This window comes from Colletes latitarsis, chromosome 11 (assembly GCF_051014445.1).
Source record: "Colletes latitarsis isolate SP2378_abdomen chromosome 11, iyColLati1, whole genome shotgun sequence".
In the NCBI taxonomy this organism is placed as follows: domain Eukaryota; kingdom Metazoa; phylum Arthropoda; class Insecta; order Hymenoptera; family Colletidae; genus Colletes; species Colletes latitarsis.
In genome coordinates, this window is record NC_135144.1 from 11319012 (window position 1) to 11337907 (window position 18896).

At 37.3% G+C, this 18896-nt stretch overlaps 1 protein-coding gene across 3 annotated transcripts in view; it reads left to right on the plus strand.

Annotated features, from left to right (window-relative positions):
• LOC143348051 (uncharacterized) overlaps positions 1–18896 on the plus strand; it is a 364443-nt gene that overhangs the window by 56711 nt on the left and 288836 nt on the right. For all 3 annotated transcript variants that reach the window (XM_076777842.1, XM_076777839.1, XM_076777840.1), the window contains one exon: positions 9140–9227. The gene's annotated coding sequence lies outside the window, so the exon portion shown is untranslated. The remainder of the gene's footprint in view (positions 1–9139; positions 9228–18896) is intronic.

Below are 18896 nucleotides of genomic sequence, written 5' to 3' on the forward strand. Positions count from 1 at the left end.
ATTATAGAAAGGTTCCTCTCTTATTGATAAAAGTTCACTGCTGTACCAGTTTTCTCTGCCTGGGGATATTCCCGATATATTTTCTAATTATAGCGTAGCAAATAGAAATATTCAATAGTTCGATGGGGTACTTGTTATTTTGTAGTGTTCCCAATAGCAATGACAGTAACAAATATATAGAATTGTCCAAATTTGTCCAGTAATCCATCGATTATAGAAAGGTTCTTCTGTTATTGATAAAGATTCACTGCTGTACCAGTTTTCTCTGCCTGGGGATATTCCCGATATATTTTCTAATTATAGCGTAGCAAATAGAAATATTCAATAGTTCGATGGCGTACTTGTCACTTTGTAGTGTTCCCAATAGTAATGACATTAACAAATATATAGAATTGTCCAAATTTGTCCAGTAATCCATCGATTATAGAAAGGTTCTTCTGTTATTGATAAAAGTTCACTGCTGTACCAGTTTTCTCTGCCTGGGGATATTCCCGATATATTTTCTAATTATAGCGTAGCAAATAGAAATATTCAATAGTTCGATGGCGTACTTGTTATTTTGTAGTGTTCCCAATAGCAATGACATTAAAAAATATATAGATTTATCCAAATTGAGTGACACATCTTTCAACAGATGGGACTGTTAAACGGTTTGATTGGTCTTTATTATATTTCACACACATCATCACTAAACATAAAGAAATCCGCGCGATTTCGTTGATTTTCTATATGATCCTTTATTTATAAAGTATGAAGTTTCGATTGGAACCCGGTACCGGACAGTTGTTTAGTCGGGGTAGGAATATTGGGATTGAACGATGCGATATGCATTCACGGTTTTTGCTATCGACGATCACGATGTTCCTGTTTTCTCGACCTTTGAAATGCCCTGCCAGTAATACTCGAAATTAGAAATCCTTGCGCGGAACCCATCATCCCCGGTCCGACGTTTGCCTCTCTGCACACAAACATTCGCGGTAATGCAAATCAGCTGTAAGGTTCGTTTCCCCTTGGGAACAGACACGAACCCTTTATTCTCTGGCCGGAAAATCGGAGAAAGGAGTTTTACTTAAAGGCAAGCGCATACACACACACACACATATAGACACGTAGACACAACCATCGAGAAGAATATTTCTTCCAACCTCACGTACCAGCCTGTTATCTCGTCCCTCCGCAGAATATTACTGGTATCGTCCCGGCGAGTCGCATTTTTCCTTCCACCTCCCTCCCATGCTGCTCCAATTACCTTCAACCCCGAGCAACCCCGGTTTCCCGTTCTTCTTCTGGCCGGGCAAATCCGCCGCTGTCCGGACGAAATTCATCAAGCCTCCAGCGGTGGATGGTTCGTCCTGGCCGCGTACAGTTTGCATTCCTCCGCTTTTACAGGAAACACTCGCGCGTACCGTGCACGAAACCAGCCGCCCCTGCGTCGCGACGCGAGAAACACGCGCTCACAGGAAGGCGGGGGCGATCCTGGAATCAGTTGTCGAAAATGGCGCGGTTTCGTGTCCGTCGCGTTAAACGGTTTCCGTCCACGCACCGAGACTCTACAAAGCAGAAGCCAGTTTTTTTTTTTTTGGCTTTTTCCCTCATGGGGTAAATTATGCTCGGGGGATGCGAGACGTTCGTCGTGTACGATATCTAAGAGAGGGAGAGTGAAATGTCGTGCGTTTAGAAGTCTATTGTAAACAGGATTTTTTTTTTATTTTAATGCAGATTCAACCTCCGTTGGAGATTATACAGCAACGTGATTTACAGTATTGTTTACATTATATGATAGATTACATTCTTTTAGGAAGGAATAAATATTATTACTAGACTGCGGATGTTTATGCAAATGCATGTGTTTCTAGGAAATAGGTAAAAGAGTGAAACCTAAATAGAAGATTGTTTCATTGCTAGAGGTCCTTAAGAATATATTTTTTATGAAAACATATGTCATATATATTTATTGCATTTCTTTTAATACATCTATTTTAGTCTACTAATTCAATGTTTGTATACGATAGTCGTGGCAGAAATGACAACATAGCTATTTATACATCTCGTATTTACCTATAGTGAATCATTAATGGTAACAGTTCATAGATGCTATAAATAGTATTAATCAGTAATTCTGAAGTATTCTTGGTTTCACGGTAATGAATTTTATCAGGTCAGATTGCTAAAGAATCTAAAACAATTAAAGCATGCTACTTCAACAAATTCAAATATGCCACAATCACATTTTGTAATGTTGAGCGTTCGTTCCCAGCTTATAAATTGACTTTAAGCGCTAAACGTCACCAACTAACCGTTAACAATATTAAAAAAATATTCGTGACATATTGTAATTTAAATTATAATGGATTATTATTTTGTAAACTATAAGAGTAACAAGAAATTACAAAATGAAGTAAATCCGTATGGGACGGGATTCTGTTGATTTTGAATAATTCTTACTTCGCTTAGCAAGAAGAGTATGCTTGGATCGCGTTATTTATTGCTTTATTTCTATCGTTGCGTGGATACAGAATTTATTGGAAGCGCGGAATCTGTGTTCCTAACGCGTGTTGCACGTGCATGTCGGGGCTCGCGTTTACACTCTCGCGGCTTTTAAAAAGTTCACTTGCGTGGGGGATGAAAAAAGAGCGGAAGAGGCCATTTAAGCTGAACGCGGCTCGGTACCCGACTGAATAACACAAAGGCGACGTTCCGTTACTGGTTTAATGGCGTAAATAGTCACTCTGTTCGACCTAACCCCTCCACCCTCTTTTCTTTCTTTACCGAGAAACTCGTTTGTCATGGGACGTTGTTCGTTCCTCGTCTTTTCATAACGTCTACGGCCATGTTTAATTCTTTAGCTGTTCTTGGGAATTTTTTCGGGAACACTCTCAAATATTTTTGTATCGAGTTTGGACACATACGTTTAGATCTATATTTGAAGAATATCAACAATATTTTCCGTGAAAAAATATTCTATAGTTTAGAAGCTACGGTAACCTGAGTAAAGATCCTTGAAAAAATGGAAAAATAAAAACGTATGTTATTTAAAAAATATTTAAAGATAGACATTTCGCTTTAAAATGAAAGAATCTATTTTCTGTTTTTTTTTTTGTTTTGTTTTTACGTAGAATACGAAATTGTCTAATCTCGCGTACAGAGCAGAGTCGTTTCAAATAGAGAAAGGATCGAGAAGGTACTTCCGAATCATTTCCTCGATACTTAGATCCGACAATTAACACAGTCTGACCTCGTTAACGATTACTCGGGATATTACGTTGGTCGTTTTGGATGATAATGAGCGCGAATGAAACGCGCGTATCCCGTCCATTACGAGAAACGAGATCGTTAGTATGTAGACGCTGCATTCGTGTCGAAATCGATAGAAGTCTGTGGTAGCAGTGGCGCAAATCAATTGATTGAAACTAGATATTGCACGTAACAAGCACCGGATATAACATTCTCAACAGTGAAATGGAGAATCTACAAATAGTATATTGCGAATGATACGGTTGACCGATCTTCAATCTCCCGTTTCTGCGTCATACAGCATTTAACAAGCAAAAAGTGAACACGCAGTCTTGTGAAATTTAAATTACGTTTTCAAAGTTATCGATACCTTTGTAGAAAAAATGAATAGTAACAAGCATTTGGCGAACAAAGAAAGGAGGACTGTCACAGAATTAAAAGCGGAAGACAGCACTTATCGAGAAATATCGAAGGTTTTCGGTCATTGTATTTTCTCTGTTCTTAGGGCTCGAGTCGAGAACCTAAGAACTTTAATTCTGTTAATAATACAAGTAATATGAATTTTCTCGCCAATAGTGAAAATTCAGCGTGTCTTGAAAATTTTCAATTGGCGACTAGGTTGGAGGGTCGCGCGAGAGTAGTTTGGCTCGGATCCTCTAGCTTGAAGACCGCGACGCGGTCATCTGCACATAGAGTACATCATTATTAGCACTAGAACGAAGAGAGTGACGTAATAGGTATACCCTTCCATTATAGCGTCTGTGTTTATTTCGCGTGGACTCGAGTTCCGGCTCCTCTTTATCCTCCATCGCTGTTCAACTTCTTTTTTCGACCGACCCGCGAGCTGCTCTCTTGTATAAGCGCGAAAGTGCTTACTTTTCCACCCTCGTTCTTCTTCTCTTCCCCCTTTCTCTTCATCTTTTTGCCATTTTCTTCTCATATTTTTCTTCCCTTCTTCTTCGACGCTACGCCGCGTTTTTGCTGCCCGTATTCCGTAGTTGCAGCGTGAATTTTTTACTCCCCTCTTTCCGCGTGCTCTTTGTTTCTTTTCGTTATTCTTCGTTGCTACCCCTCCCCCACCTCCTCGGTTGCTGTATTTTTAATGCCTCGTTTTTTTTCGTCAGTCTGCTGTTTAGTTTTCTGCGTTTCCGTGCCATCTTTTTCCTACCATCATAAACTACATTTTCTCTTCTTCAATAATTTCTCCGTCCCTTTCTCAGCGTTATATCCGTCCATCTTCAATGTTCGCGTTCCCTTTTCTTTTCACGATCTCGTCTTCTCTGTTTCTGCGCTCCATATTCGTAGCCCCGAATTCCCTTTGCGCGCTCCTCTTCCGCTATCCCTCGCGTCGCGAAGTCATTTCTTCTGGCCAGCTTCTGAGAAATTTTATAGAACGAGCCGCGCCCAGTACTCGTTAAAGCAATTAGTACCTGTACCTGGCTCATCTCTCTTGCCAATTTCTGCCATCGTGAAACGTCGCTTCCTTTCTTCTTTTTTTATAAATTTTATATAACTTTTGCTATACGACGTAAAAACTGAAATAATGTCTTCGGATATATTTGACATGTTCACTGAATTTGTTTCTACATAATGAAATATTAGGTCGTTCCATATGTTCTTGTCGAGTTCTTTGCTACGACTCCCACCCCTTCGATCGTCAAAGCCATTGTATCGTCGTCACTTCTTTGATTTTTTATTAAAATCTAGATCAAACATAGTTTATTAAAACGTTGATATTTGCAAATTTTTTACCCGTTAATAATCCTGGAGATTGTTGTATTTTATTTCTCATATTTTATTTATTATATGATAACAAAAATATTCATGCAATCGAGAAAATTTCGTCGTGTAAGCCAGCGTGGATTCCAAACTTCGAGCTTGAATTGTCGATGCTAGTATGTTTAAAATTTCAGACTGTTTGTTTTCTATTAAATTACAAATTTTATCCTCGTCACTTTCAGAATATCAAATGGTACAAACTTATGGGACAACTTACTACATTAATCACACTCCCTAACACGATAGTTTACTTTTCCAAAAATGTGAAACTTACTCTTCTCGGTAAATACCGCTATATTTAATTAATAATAAAATTTTACTATTGCTGTACGAATCGTAAGCGCAAAGAATTATACAATTTTTAACGACCTCGACCACGCGTATACTTATTTTTGTCTTTTGAGTTAACCCGTTCTCTTGTGGATCATTATGGGTTATTGTAACCAGCCTTGGTTAACCGGGTTACGGTTAGGGTTATGCGGCGGTTAGAATCCCTGCTGGAGGGTCGAGAGACACGTAGCTGGAGGTAGCACGATAATTAGCCCCTAGTGATTTTGAGTAACCAATTTATTTTACTCGGATTTGGTTCCAGTTCCTATTACTCTATGCAAAATCTGAGACCGTAAATACTTGCAGGGGTTTGTTTGTTGGAATTAAGAAGTCGTTGGTCGTAGAGAATTTTGAAACGAAAGATAACGCATTCATGGAGTTCGTATTGTACTTTGTTAGACTTAAACGATGGTCTTTGAACGGAATGCGAACAACATCCGCTCCGTCAAAGGGTCCTCGCAAAACGTATAAACTTTTGAAGCTGCGCCGTGCTGTTAACTTAGAGTCGCGTCTAGTTTTCGTGAAACGGTACGTTGTATGCGTTTCGCGCGTTGAAAACGGAATTCCTAAGTTGCAAACACACCAACGGTAGAGCGTAAAGCTTTTATGCGCTGGCCTGTCGCGCAATTAAAAATATAACTCCGACCGCGGGAACCGTGGAAGTTGGTCAGAAAGTGTTCTCAGAAACATCCCCTAAACACAAGCCATGCGTGCGGTGTACGAGCGTGTAGGCATTAGTAGAATTTCCAGCAGGGAGTCGCACGATTTCCATCTTGAGCGGGATGGAACTTGCTTTCGTTCTGACCTGCTTTGCTAATCCAAGGTGTCCTGAAAATCACGGCATAACTTAATATCATTCGGTTGGAAATGGTAATTTTACATGGAAATATATTAAATGTAGTGAAATGTTTTGAAAGCCTCGATATTTTGTTAGCCATTATTTTTATTGCTACAGATGAGGTATAGGATAGTTCAATTGTTTAAAAGTATTACAAATCTCCTAATATTAGACGTAATGAAACTGTAACAAGAATTTCTAAAATAACGTGAAGACAAACGTCTTCGGAAAAGATCGAACGAAGTATTTTACCTATGTGCAGGGTGTTCGGCCACCTCTGGGAAAAATTTTAATGGGAGATTCTAGAGGCCAAAATAAGACGAAAATCAGGAATACCAATTTGTTGATGGAGGCTTCGTTAAAAAGTTATTAATGTGTAAAGTTCTATACCGAACGGAAAATTTTTCGGCGAAATTAAAAAATTTCAAATTGTTCTAAAAAAATCATTTTCAGTTGCGGGGGTTAATTATAATTCTTTTTGGTCATTAGACATACCCCCGAATTCCTATGCACTTTCGAGAAAAAAATTCCTCGCCGAAAATACAATTTCTGGCCAGAAATGTGTGCCCGCAATTTCATGCAAATCTTTAAAACGTCATAACTCCTGAACGGATTGGACGATTTTAATGTTTAAAAAAGCGAACTACGCGTATTTTGGTGGAGAATATGTATAAATCGCAAAAATATTCGAAAAGTTGGTCCTTGACACCGCAAAATGAGAAAAACTCCATAAAAATGGTCCAATTTTCAAACAGCCATAATTCTTACAATAGTGAATATATTTCAATGAAACTTTTTTCTGAAGTAGGGCTCATGGGTATCTATAAAAAAGTATTAGACAACTTTTCTATAGGGCGTTAAACAAAATTACTAAAAATGAAAAACGAATTTTTAAGAAAAATCGACAGGGGGTAGGTGCCTAAATTTTTCGGCGAAAAAAAAGACTTTCAAATCGTTCTTAAAAAATTATTTTTGGTTCCGGGGGTCAATTACAATCATGTTTGGTTAATAGACATACCCTCGAAATCCGAACTAGGTTCGAGAAAAAAATTCAATAAGTGGATAAATTTTTCGACCAAATGAAAAAATTTTAAATCGTTCTAAAAAAATTATTTTTAGTTGCAGGGACCATTTACAATCATTTTTGGTGAATACACATACCCCCGAAATTCTACGCACTTTCGAGAAAAAAATTCATGTATGTGTGTAATGTAAATTGGTATTTTTAATTTTCGTCTTATTTTGGCCTCTAGAATCTCTCATTAAAATTTTTCCCAGGGGTGGCCGAACACCCTGTATAGTGTGAAAGTATAATATTAAATGAGAAAATAGCAATCGTCGACATGTGAGTGTTGTAGACAAAATGATATTTGTCGTTGTTTGATATTTTCTTTGAACGTACGGGTCACCGAGTCGAATGTTTTACAATTTTCTTTGCACGTTGCGCAGCTAGATCGAAAATGTTTGTGCAATAACGTAACGAAGTTAGGAAAAGTGGAAAATGAATTAAGGAGACTACGAATACGACGATAAAGGCATTTCTCGAGGCTGTCGACGTCGAAATTCGTCAGAACGTCAGAAATATCATTTATAAATAAATTAGAAAGTAGTAAGACGAGGTCCTCGCAGTACTTTGAAACGAACTTTAATATTTCTGGAATACACGCTGTTCAAACAAGATAGAAAATGCAAATGATACCTTGTATCTCCATGTAGTAATAAAGACATTATTAAACTTTAATAACTGTATGTAACGAAGCTAGACAACTAAGAGAATAAACTTCGCGAAGTTCCAAGAGGTTCCAATTTGCATAATAAAATAAAACGGTTGACGGAATCAAAGGAAATTTCATTATCGTGCCAGCGAACTCTTGTGACAGATGCGCGTAAAGTAATTCAGTAATCGATTTGAAAATAGAATGTTGAAACTGTTAGTCGATTTTATAGCGACGATATTCTTTTGGTGAGACGAGTCGCCCCGCGATCGGAGAAATCGTAAAGTCGCAAAGCGGATCAGTCGTACTCGTGAAGTAGCGTCCGTTTAGTCCCCTTAAAAATGGCGGGGCTTTGTGTCTTTTCCTTCCAATTCCACGCTTCCGTTTCCGTTACGCGTTAGCCAGTCGTTTCAGAATTCTATCCAGTGTACTGTTTTTCCAGCGAACTCGACGCTTTTAAAACGTTTAATTGTTCGCTGTGCCTTCATTAGCGTTTGTTAACGAAACTGGTTAAACTTTGATTTTGTAATGTTGTTTACCGAAGGAAGGCGTAAATCAAGTTCACTATGTTTGTACCGTGTGTTTATACAATACAAGTTAAACAAACTTTCAATATTACGTTTCTAGGGTAGTTGAAAACTATCTTGAGCAGTCTAGAAGAGGCTAGTGCAACGATTTGTACTACAACGTAAATTTGTAGATTGTTTAAGCAATAAATGTGTGAAGGGAGTTTTGAAACATAATTGAAATTTGGAAAATTAAACATTAATAGCAACTGAGATGTCTTTACTGCGTGTTAACAATTTATACGGTATGAGGTAAATAAAATCTTAATATTGCGTTACTGAAGTTTGACAATTATTCTGAACAGTCTAGAAGAGACTAATGATTTGAACGTAAATTGTTTAAACGATAAATCAATGCGCGAACGAAGTTTTCATTATTGGAAACATAATTATAATTTGAAATATTAAACATTAATACTAGTTTGAAAATGTGTAACGTAGCAATGTTTTAAAATTGAACACGGAACGATCGAGTCTTTTATGTTTTATACGCGTTTCCATTTCATTTCTGGAACATTTCCAATTCGGTAGAACAATTATTCGCAGTGAAATTGAACAGGGTACATGCAATATACATTTTTGAAATTGATAATAGTCACGTACACGATAGCAATACTACAGAGACTCGCGATTTTTATATTCGGTTAAAGTAATTTTTATAATTTTCTGTTTTCCAGGAACAAAGGATAGAATGATTGGTCCTCGTGCAGTTCAGTTATGTATTACGTTCGTTGAATGCAACACGGGACAAACACCTCGAAACAGGTTTGTTATTACTATGAATATAGTTATGTATTCCAAGTTTCTGCACTTTTTTTTTTTGATTGTTTTTAAATGACCATTGTATCGCGAATCGTTACAAACCAGAGTTTCCAAGCGTTCCTCGTCCTACTAAAACGGTCGATCAGAACGCAACTGGTCATTAATGACAAAATTACCCTGTTGGAATCGTAAGTACCATTTATGTGCTGCTTTGTCAGCAACATGATCTAGATTCTACTTTGGAATCATGATTAAATTTCTACAGTGAAACATGTTGGAGATTTTTATTAAACTGCAACTCCAAAGTTATCGATCACTCCCTTTTGTGATTAGCACGGAACGGAAAACTTTAGAATAATCCGAAAGAAGAAAACAAAAGCTATCAAATGACGAACAGTCCTCCACAAGATTAGTTACAGTCGATCTATCGATAAAAATAATCATGTTGCAAGAAATGTTAGTTCACTACTGATTAAATTTTCTAGAAACTGACATGGACTTAGCACTATTTTTAAATTACCAAACGATTACGTTGTATTTGAACTTTAATCGGTAAACTGATATCGCTGTACATGTTATTGTCGATCATCTGAAAATATTATTGATTTAAAAGGGAGATTTTCTAATTTGAAAAAAATTAATTTCCCAACTTGGATGATGTAGCCAATATTAGAGGATTTGTCTGATATTTCAAATATGTAGTATCAAGAAGAACTCGCAGAAATGCAAAATGTCAATTAAAACTTTATTTAATATAAAAGGAGCGATGGTATGGCTTTGCGAGGAAACCGAAATCAAATATCCAAATACAACAAGAGAACTGTTGTTACCGTTTCCATCTTCATATTTAAATAACATTCATAATTAAAATATAAATGATTTGCTGCTAAAAAAAAGAAATCGGCTGGATATAACAAAACGGGGAGACTTGAGACTGAAATTAATTAAATTGGAACCTCACATAAAATCTCTTTGCAGCAAGCATCAAGCGCAAGGATCTCACTAAATTTAAATAATAAATAATTACTAATAATTAAAACAATATAGAAAAATCTTCCATTAAAATTATATTTTACTTCAATTTCAATTCTCCATTATATGTTTCGAAAATTTATTTACCGTGTTTGGTCAATAATTTCCTACAGATTTCTTCCTACAATCTATCATTCAAGTTTCTTTAGCGAACATTTCAATTTTTGAATATTAAAAATGATGCATATGTTGAATTTTAGAAAGGCTTAGGTAGGGTACAGAACAAAAAAGGTTGGGAAACACTGAACCAGAGGATTACGAAGATGTTGGAACAACTTGGCTATTTGTGTTGAAGCCTGAGTTTCCAGCAGCTTTCCGTTCTCGTCGTTAAGTCCTTGAAGTCCTGTACCGCAAAACGATCGCCAGATTACTTGGAAATTCATTCCCGGTACCGTTGGCCAGGCCCAATAAAAACACTTGGAAGGAACAGACGTACCAGGAGGTGGGGGGAGGGTCTGAAATTTGTGAGCGCGGAGTTATTACCAGCGGACAGTGTCCTCGCGGCGAAAGAACACGCTTTGTGTCGGCTGTCCCCCTTGTCAGTTTTGTCGCTGGCGTCGCGCGTCACACAGAATATACATATAAAGGATCGTCCTTTGTGTCTGGTCGTGGTCATTTTTGCCCTGTCGCGACGACACAGCAGTCTCGAGAACGTGTCGGGCCGCGTTATCGGGCGCGCTGTCCGATAGCTGCGCGTTTCGTCGAGATCTCGAAAAGGCGATTGATTTGCCAATCGAGCTTGGCCCTGCTACGCTCGTGTCTCGAGCTATTGTCAGCCAACTGTAAGAGAATCGTTTGGGGACAACTTGGCAGCAAAAAGGATCTGTTTTTTTTTTTTGCATTCCCTGAATGAGGGGAAAGCCTGGCTTCTCTAAGGTTTCTTTTGCACTCTGCTGGCATCTTTTTTATCCGCCCCCCTCCCTCCACCCACGACGGATGTTGCTGCTTTCCTTTTATCCCGTTCCTTCGGATCCTTTTGACTGGTATGCTTTTTATTTTGCATCGTAGCCAAGCAAGGTCCGATTTCAGTAAAAGTAGAGAGCGAATGGACGAGTTTTGAAATTTGACACGTTTATCGAAGTATAATTCGAAATATTGGGCCATCGAGTGTCGGATTTAAAATAATACTTCAAACGTATCGATGAATTTTATGATTGGGCTGCGGATTTTTATGGAAATTTGTATTTTTATTGGTAGAATTAAGGGGGGAGACTCGTGTAAAATTGTAAAACGAGAAATGATATTTTTTACACCATAAGAGTTTGATGAAACTATTCCCCACCTTTCACATATATTCTTTATCATTTCAAGATACAAATATTTTTTTTCGTTACGTTTTATCAACTTTGGATGAAATGATAAATGTTATTCCTTATGTGCAGTCTAGCATTCTTTTCTTTTGATCTAGAATAAAAACTCGAACGACATTTTGTTCGTAATAGTACTACGCGTCGCATGAACTAACATCCTTCATAATAATAATTAAAAAAAATTTATTGCAAGAATCATTTTTCTGTATTAAGAGTCGCGTATCTTCGACAATTTTGCATTTTGTAAGGAGAATTTTAGGAGGACATTCTGTAGTTTTTGGAAAATTAAAATTTCCCATAAATGCATAAATATTCGCAGTCTATTCCTAAGCCACATTACGATCCATTCGATTCTATATAGTTTTTATTTTTTGAAATCATTATGCATTTTAATGTAATGATTAAAAAATAAATCACCTCTCCATTTTTGCAGCTCGTTAAAATTTGTACTGTTCGCTGAATAACATTCATTTTTCTACGCCACTATATTGTCGCTGCAAAACTTCTTCGATTTGTTATTAAAACGTAGTTCAACGCTTTTCATTAAAACGTTGATATTTTCAAATTGTTTGCCCATTGATAAGCCTGGAGATTATTGCATTTTATTTTTTACAAGGTTCAGTCCTAAACTTCAAGTTTTGGTATAATAATAATAATATCTATTTGTTTCTGTGTTTAAAATTTTAGAAGTCCCCTCAACTGACAAATTTTGTCTGTTTTCTATTAAATTACAAGTTTTATTCTCGTCAATTTTAGAATATCGAATAACACGAATTTATGGAACGACTTAATATACATGGTGTCCGGCCACCACTGTGAAAAATTTTAATGGAAGATTCTAGAGGCCAAAACAAGACGAAAATCAAGAATATCAATTTCTTGACTGAGCCTTCGTTAAAAAGTTATTAAAAAATTAAATTAAAAAATTCATCATCATTCTGAAAAAATTATTTTCGATTGCGGGGGTCAATTACAATCATTTTTGGTCATTATATATATCCCTGAAATTCAACTCACTTTCGAAAAAAAATTCGAGAAAGTGCTGAAAGTTTTGGGTGAAAAAAAAGACTTTCGAATCGTCTTGGAAAAATTATTTTTAGTTGCAGGGCTCAATTGCAAGCATTTTTGGTCAACAGACATACCCCCGAAATCCTACTCAGTTTCGAGAAAAAGATGCCTTACCGAAAATCTAATTTCTGACCGGAAATGTCTGCCCGAATTTTCATGCGAATCTTTAAAACGTCATAACTTCTAAACGGATTGGACGACTTTAACGTTTAAAAAAGCAAACTACGCGTATTTTGATGGAGAATATGTACAAATCGCAAAAATATTCGAAAAGTTGGCCCTTGACCCCGAGAAATGAGAAAAACCCCATAAAAATGGTCCAATTTTCAAACAGCCATAACTCCTACAACTGCGAATATATTTCAATGAAACTTTTTTCTGAAGTAGAGCTCAAGGGTACCTACAAAAAAGTATTAGACAATTTTTCTGTAGGGCGTTAAACAAAATTATTAAAAATGAGAAACGAATTTTTAAGAAAAATCGACGGGGGGTAGGTGCCTAAATTTTTCGACGAAAAAAAAAATTTTTAAATCGTTATAAAAAAATTATTTTCGGTTGCGGGGGTCAATTACAATCATTTTTGGTGAATAGACATATTCTCAAAATCCGGCGCATTTTCGAGAAAAAAATTCGGTACGGGCGTAACTTTAAACGTTAATCAACGAAACGCCCTGTATAGCGTGAATCACGCAATGGGTAACAGATAGAAAAAAACTATAGAAAGAAAAATAAAATAGTATAATACTGTCTATTTTTCTAGGATTTTGCTCTTTTTCACAAGCGCAAACAATACACCAGAGAAATGCAAATTTTTTCTCGATGGAATTGCATATTGTTGCTTTGGAATTCGGGCATATGTAATCGATTGCATTCATCGCAAATTGCAAAATCACGATTCTTTAATATTTTGGTGTGCCAAATTAGGTACGTATTCCATATTAGGGCAACCGACCCCATTATTTACTCAAATATCGACAGTCCGATAATAAAATAACACGACATAGCCTGCGTCCAGTCACAGATAAATAACCTAATTATGTTGGGAATATCTGAAACGGTGGTAAAGAAGCTCCGGCTGGGACATTGTTTACAATTTGGTATATTTAACGATGCCTGTCATCAACGCACGTCGACAATAACTCGCGTAATAACGTCCACGTCGGGATTCCAGTTTGCATTCTCGGCTGGTCGTTCGTTATCAACCTGGTCGGTTCTTCGTGGATCCAGACTGGAAGGGTGCAAAATGAAGCGAGGTGGCCGGCCGGTATCGAATAGTGGAGACGCGACTATAACCAGCAAGCCACCAACCCCTGTTCTAATTAAGCCCGGCTAACCCACGAGTTAGGATTATTACTTGGCTCTGTTGGATAGGGAGAAACCATGCACTGTTACCACGAAACATTGCGCCGGTGTTAGTGGGCCAAGCTCGCTCTCGACGCTACGCGCGGGAATGGCTGAGCGAGAAAGAAGTTTTGGGGGGGTGTCGTCTGGCATCCTGCCAACTATCCGCTTCCGTTCTCGTTCCTGCTGGTAGCCGCCGCGCCGTGCCGACAGGAATTCAACACGTTTAGACGTTACCGAGAGGAAACTCTTTGAAAATTCTTGCAAGTATCGATGTAAGCCACCCTCAGACCTCTTAGGTTAATGTAACGTGTATAACGTATATGTTCGAACGGAATCCACGGCGTAATAGGAGAAGTTATTTCTGTCGAAACGTACCCGAACCTCGTCCAACGGATGCTGGTTCGATGCTCTCGGCTGCGTGGTACTGGGTCACACCGCATTATTCATGCGGCTTCAGTGGGTTAATGAAGTTAGACTTCGCGACGATCCACTTTTAATAATTTCGGGATTCGAGCTCGATCCGGGGAAACGACGCTTAAAGGTTACTCGAGATCTTTTTAATATTACACGAGGTTCTTGACAATCGTGCATTCCTCTTTGCAAGGTGAGAGTGGAACGTTCGAAACAGGGTCACCCGAATGACTTCGTTTTTAACAATCGAAGAAGCTTCTTGTTTGGTTTGTTTGAAAGATTTTTATTTTAGAATATTTTTTTTTTAATTGAAAGCTTAACGTCGCGTCAACAACGAGGTCGTTATGATTAACCCCTTATCGTACAATGACGAATCTGACTCGTTATAAGTTCTTGATGTCAAGTTTCACAATCATAAGGCTACTCACTCGTCAAGTCTTGTGTATTAAAATCAACACATTTTTACATTTACGAAGTATTCATAAAACAAATCTATTCTTTTTCCGTGGCCATTCCTTGTACGAACAAACAAAATTAAATAGTATACGTTTGAGAAATTATTTGAAATTGAATCGTACGTCAAGGGGTTAAATAGATTTCTAGGATGATCTGTTGCTATCTATGTAAATCCGTTTATATCCTCCTGTATTATATGTTTCATTTATATTAACAGGAATCACTTTCTATTCTAGAATCTTGTTCCACGTAACAGAAAGAAGTAACTTTTGTTTTTAAGATATCGAACGATAGAATCGTGTACCTAGGCACAGTTAAGATGGATAAGGCTTATCGACAAAAATGCAACTCGGTAGTTTGAATAAAAAATAACTGGATGAAAACTCATTTATTTTTCGTTGGGAAAGCGTAGTCCCCGTTCGTTCTTTATTTCGTTTCCCGTAAACATAACGTAGAGGGTCGTCCCTCTTCCGGGCGGAGTCTCCATCATCGTCCGGATGGAACACAGAGGAGACAAGGAGAACGCTAATTCGCATTCATTTTAAAGCAAGCACGATAAGCTCGCAAAGAGGATCGGAAAACTGGAGCGAGCCACGATAATACGTCTTTCCTGTCACGTAGCGGCCGATGGCATTATGATAATGCCGCGAATAAGAAGGATTCGGGGAGGAAATGTGAACGATGAGTGAAGCGACGCGGCAAGGGCGGTACCACCCTTACGACGCCCGGCCCGCGGAGAACGGTTTAATCGAGATTCGATTTTTCATTTTGTTTTACGTGCCCGTTCCCGTGGATGATATACCCGGCTACGTCCTAAAATTCGAATATGCTGACGGTACTCTGTCCCTACCCGGATATCCGCAGCATTACTTATCGATGAAACGCTCCTCTTGTTTCGTTGCGCGTGATTACTGAAATTACACAACGTTGATGAACCATTCACGAAGTTTCGAAACGATAAAAGTAAAGTCACGACGCCAAAAAGATAGAAATTTTTATTTATTATATCGTATCATCTATATTTTATAAAATGATTTACATACAGTTTCCAACATTGCAAATCCTTACAGTTTGCTGACGATCTCAAAATATTTTACACTATTTCTTGTCTCGTCGATAAATTTAATGTTTTTATATTTTTGTATTCTCTCTTAGCCGCATATAAAGTACTAAAATAATACAAAAATATAGTATCATTATTACTATTTTTGAATAATACATTTTAACGAGCAATGTCCTTTTTTACAAACTTATACAGCTAAAACAGAATATAGTATTAATAATACAAAAATATAGTATCAGAGCTTCGAGAGGACCTTATAATACGAATTTAGCAATGTTCAGTCTCATACCACTATATCATTATTGTATCATTAAAATGAAAGAATTTTTGTAAGGTTGTCATGAAATCTTCCGTTGTTTCGAATACATTGTATGGAGCATCGAAGTAAGAAAAAGGTTCTTTACTTTGTAATAAAGACAAAATGTCCCTTAGACTGGTAGTCTAGCCTTTGACAAGATCGTCGCCCACTCTGGTGACACGCTAATTTCGTTGTTTCCCTCGATCGTTCGCGTTTCGTTCACTGTCGATGCTGGTAATTGGATAGAAAGCTAATTAGACGTTCTTCGTTCGGGCGAGGCAATCCAAGCTGAAAGTGAACCACGAGATTTATGGCGAAGAAAAGACCACGTAAGAGAGCGAATCTCGGAGAACGGAGGGTTGGCAGATCTATCGTTTCTAACCTTCCTACCGATACGAGCGCACGAGCTACGAGCCCAACGAGCAACCCAGACCGGAAGCTGAATATAGAACTAAACGGCAGTAGGAAACGTGAACTCTCGGTAGGACACTTTTTAGATGGAATCCAGACAGTGGAACAGTTTCTACGCAACGATCTATTATAGAAACCAAGATATAAAGAGGTCGTAAATTACAGGGTCAGTTGCTCTAATATGGTATACGTTCCTAATTTGGAACACCACAATATTTAAAGAATCGTGATTTTGCCATCTATGGGCGATTAATGCAATCGATTATGATTGTCATTTGTTGCAACCAGCGTGCATATGCCCGAATTCCAAAGTAAGTTTTTACAAGGTGATCTTCGACTTAATATTATACATAATAAGGTGAATGTCTGACCAGGAATATTCTACTTCGAAAAAAAAATTTCAAATCGTTTAAAAAAAATTATTTTTGATTGCAGGGATTAATTACAATCATTTTTGGTGAATAGACATACCCCCGAAATCCTACGCACTTTCGAGAAAAAAATTTGAGTATGTGGAGAAATTTTTTTTTTTAGAGCTTTAAACGTTAATAACTTTTTAACGAAGCTTCAATCAACAAATTGGTATTCTTGATTTTAGATTTATTATGCTGTTCCATATTAAGCACATATAATATTTCATATTACAAGCACTATAAGTCTAATATGGAAAACGAGGACTCCAGTAAAAAAACGTAAACATAGAAGTAAAAGAGAATATAATTTCTTATAAATTCGTGATATTGAAGTTTTTATAAAAGTTCTGCAAGCAAGTGAAACATTTGTATAAAAAAAAAGCATTCCATATTAGGGCACCTGACTCTACAATGTAGCATGATGGATAGAATTTCAAAGAATAGGGAGGTTAACGATAATACGATTAACACGTTGATTGCCACGGTGGCCACTGGTGACCGACACTTTAAGCTTACAATATCTTTGCAATATCGTTTACAATTGAGTTATCGAATATTTCCATGTTTCTATAATTTAAACGAATGTCGAGGACATCTTTGGACATGGAAAATTGGTGTGTCAGCGTGTTAACCATCTAAGACACGAATTTGTGAGACGACTTAATATAACAAATATTCATGAATTTTCCACAGCGTCTCCGCGGATTGTAGCAAACATCGATGACCGCGGATAATGTCGTTCCAACGAATCGATACCCGGATGAAATTGTAGAAACGTTAATTCTAGTTGTCAAATATTGAGTGTTCCAACCAGTGCAATATCTAGTCGAAATCTGCTGCTTGACAGAGTGTAATCCTATTACTGGAGATTTACTCTTTTACCGCATGTATCGGTGCTGCAGCAGCGATTCGAGACTTTTTGGTCAAACGGTGGCTAGATTACTGATTTTTATTCAATAAAACTTCTCAAGTGTCCTTTAATCCGAATTCGAAGACCGTTTATCGAATAACAAATAACTCGTAAATAGATTCGATCGAAATCTTAGAATCTTTCGCAGAAAAGTACATTTTCTTGCTTCTCTTTTATAATTTTAACATTTAATGCTGCCTTCTTCGCCATGTTTTTATTTGATAAGCTCTTGATAGCGAATCAGATTAATACTAAAGGGTTATGCATTTATAGTATAGAAAACACATATAAAACGTTTATTCCATTGACTAACAATTAAAAGAAATGTGATCGTTAATCGCGATTAATATTTTGCCCATATTTGAAACGATAATGATAGTTATAATTTCCTTGCGTGGAAGATAGCACGGAAAAATGGTTCTAAGTGGCGTGAAAATTGTTGAAATCGCTGCAGATATTACCACATATGTTGTTAATGAGGGCTGAGCCTCATTATTACGTATTATAGCGGCTACGGTCATTAAAATCGGCGCAGAAACTTATACATGCTGCGAGAACCAAAATATCCATCGTGCCCGTGTTGGAGATGAATCAGTGTTTGACGCACACGAACATAAAAAAATCAATAGACAAAATACATCAATTTTCTTGCGACTCCGCGAATGAGCCTGTGTATAGCGCAGAGAATAGCTGGTTTGCAAAATTACGTATATTTGCAGAAATATCTCAAGTGGAAACTTCCAACGCGTTCCTCTTGCAAACATGTTTTCGAACAAATATGCTGATCGGTGCAATTAATGTAGTTTTTATAAGCTACGACTCAAAAGACACTCGCCAAATATGCGTGAATAATATGCCAACATGTACGGGACTGTACAAAATATGCTCGCAATATTGCTATATAATTAACTTCGATTTTTTATTAAAACATTTTTCGGTTATTGAATCGAATTAAT